Source organism: Amphimedon queenslandica, unplaced genomic scaffold (genome assembly GCF_000090795.2).
Source record: "Amphimedon queenslandica unplaced genomic scaffold, v1.1 AMPQUscaffold_10124, whole genome shotgun sequence".
In the NCBI taxonomy this organism is placed as follows: Eukaryota; Metazoa; Porifera; class Demospongiae; order Haplosclerida; family Niphatidae; genus Amphimedon; species Amphimedon queenslandica.
The window spans coordinates 1-2,727 of NW_003549605.1; the positions used below are offsets into that span (position 1 = coordinate 1).

General features: G+C 35.8%; 1 long non-coding RNA gene across 2 annotated transcripts; it reads right to left on the reverse strand.

Moving 5' to 3' along the window:
* Positions 1 to 6: 6 nt before the first annotated feature.
* On the reverse strand, positions 7 to 2,727 carry LOC109590380 (uncharacterized). Of its 2 annotated transcripts, XR_002189290.1 has the most exons (6): positions 2,716 to 2,727; positions 2,607 to 2,667; positions 2,233 to 2,385; positions 1,985 to 2,067; positions 1,818 to 1,918; positions 7 to 98 (listed from the first exon to the last, which is right to left on the reverse strand). It is a non-coding gene; the product is annotated as an uncharacterized LOC109590380 (long non-coding RNA). The 2 variants fall into 2 exon arrangements; XR_002189289.1 differs by lacking the exon at positions 2,716 to 2,727 and having other exon boundaries at positions 2,607 to 2,709.

Below are 2,727 nucleotides of genomic sequence, written 5' to 3' on the forward strand. Positions count from 1 at the left end.
CTACCAATAGGAGGGGGCAAGGGGGAATTAGCACTAGGCCCCCAATTAAAGGGGCCCCCAGTCTCAGGTTTATAGTGAACTCTTGGGGCTTGGGGGGCCTAATACAAACTTTAAAATACAACTTTCAATATTGATGAGATACATAATAGTTACAAAACAGTAAAGAGTGCTGTATGGCTAATAACGGCAGAGGGGTGGAGTCGAGACAGCCAATACAGCTATGTGTATAGCTTTGGATATTTTTGGAATTTTTTGAAATGGCTGTAATTTGAAAAATTGAAGTCGGAATCACCTCAAACTTTCTACACAGCATAAGGACATTAATATGCATCAGATAATGTGATAAAACTTTTTAGTGATTTTGGCGTTTTCTTAAAATGGGTGTAGCTTGAAAAATTAAAGTTGCAATCACCTTAAACTTTCTACACAGCATAAGGACATCAATATGTATCAGTAAATGTAAAAAAATTTGGGGTGATTTTTGGCCATTTTTTGGGAAAAACCATGGGCTATATAGCCTTGGGTATTTTTCAGAATTTCGGCATTTTCTTAAAATGGTCGAAACTTGAAAAATTGAAGTCTGAATCAGCTCAAACTTTCTACACAGCATAAGGACATCAATATGTATCAGTAAATGTAAAAAAATTGGGGTGATTATTTGGCCATTTTTTGGAAAAAAACAATGAGCTATAGCCTTAGGTATTTTTGAGAATTTTTTAAAATGGCCGTAGCTTGAAAAATTGAAATCAGATTCACCTTAAAATTTCTACTCAGCATAAGGACATCAATATGTACCGGAACATCTTATAAAATTTTAGGGGGTTTTTTGGCCATTTTTTGGAAAAAACCCTAGGCTATATGGTTATTTTTCAGAATTTAGGTGTTTTCTTAATATGGCTGTAACTTGAAAAATTGAAGTTGAAATCACCTCAAACTTTCTACACAGCATAAGGACATCAAGATGTATTAGAAAATATAATAGAAATCTGGGCTGATTTCGGAGCCATTTTTTGAAAAAAAACCTTGGGCTATAGCCTTAGGTATTTTTCAGAATTTTGGCGTTTTCTTAAAATGGCTGTAACTTGAAAAATTGAAGTCGGAATCACCTCAAATTTTCAGCACAGCATAAAAACATCAATATGTATCAGTAAATGTAATAAAAATTTGGGGTGATTTTGGAGCCATTTTTTGGAAAAAACCATGGGCTATAGCCTTGGGTATTTTTCAGATACCCAATATACAGTACACATAAAAAAAAGTCTAAATTGGGTACAGTAGAGAAGAGAACCTTGAAGGTAGTTTGTAGGTACATTGTACTTTGCTACTACTTCGCTACTCTTTGCTGCATTATGCTGCGATCCTACCCAGTCACATGTACTGTAGTAGAACTTGTGGATGCTTCTTTTGGCTGTCTGTCCTCTCCAAGTTCATCTATAATGCCACTCTCTCCTTCTAGAAGCCTGTTTAGGATGTTTTTGCTTGATTCTACTGTCACGCTACTGTCTTCTACTGTCACACTACTGTCCTGCTACTGTTGCAGTAAGCATGCGCAGAGAAGGAGCAACGAACTACCTACACAAAAGTAGAATAACTGCGGGGTAGCTACTTAGCCTTTTTTTGATATGTACTGTATTTCCCAGTATCTCCAGTAGTGCTGGATCAGACACAAAGAAGAACCGAGGAATTTGTAGATATACATACATGTAGTTAGAGTATATACTGACCTATGAATAATAAACCAATCATACAATCATTAATGTACATGTACATGTTCATAGTAAAGTGCTGTACATGTCATGTATACAGTATAGACCTACCATCTTCATCATAATTGCTCATGGTGTCATCAATCCTGTTAGAAAACTCTAGCAGAAGGTTCCAAGTGTCTTTGGGTATTGCCAGCTCTTTTATAATGAGACTGAGAGAAGGAGAGAGAGAGAGAGATGAAATGTAACCTTTACATGTAATTACAAGTATTGTTTACTCTTAAAAATTCACACCACAAGTCCAAAAATTTGAAGCGACCAGTAAAAATAAGATTCCAGCAGGCAATGGCCATCTCAAGATCTGTAGAGAAATAAAAAGCACAAAAATATTTTAATCAATTCATACAATATACATTAAATTATACATGTACATGTACTCTTAAGATCACTTGCAAAATTCCCACATCAACACGTGTACACTGAAATCATTGTGTTGCAAGTTTAGCAAACATGATCCTACATGTACATGTATAATATTATGTCACTAGCCTAGTCCTTTCTGCCTGAGTTTTTGGCAAAATTAAACGTAAACTGGTAGAAGTCCTTGAACTGTTGTGAGTCCTGTATCTCTCAATTAATGGTCTCACACCTTTTATGGAGTTTATCAATGGAATCACACCTAAAAGAGGGAGAGGGGGGAGAGAGAGGGGGGAGAGAGAGGGAGAGAGACAGAGACAAAGAGAAAGAATTATACATTTATTTGTAAAAAGAATTTCAATTATGCTTTTATGCTTAAAGCAAAACTCATGAAATACAGTGATAAGAACATGTACAACATAATAGGAGAATGTTCATGTGCAATGAATGTGTCCATCAATACACACACTGCATGTACTGTACCTTCCAAATGGAGAAGAGATCCTTCAAAAACCATCAACTGCTTCATCAAAGTAAGTATCACCTAAACACTAGTAATATGTACTAGCACAATGAGGATACAGTAACTGACCATTGGGATCAA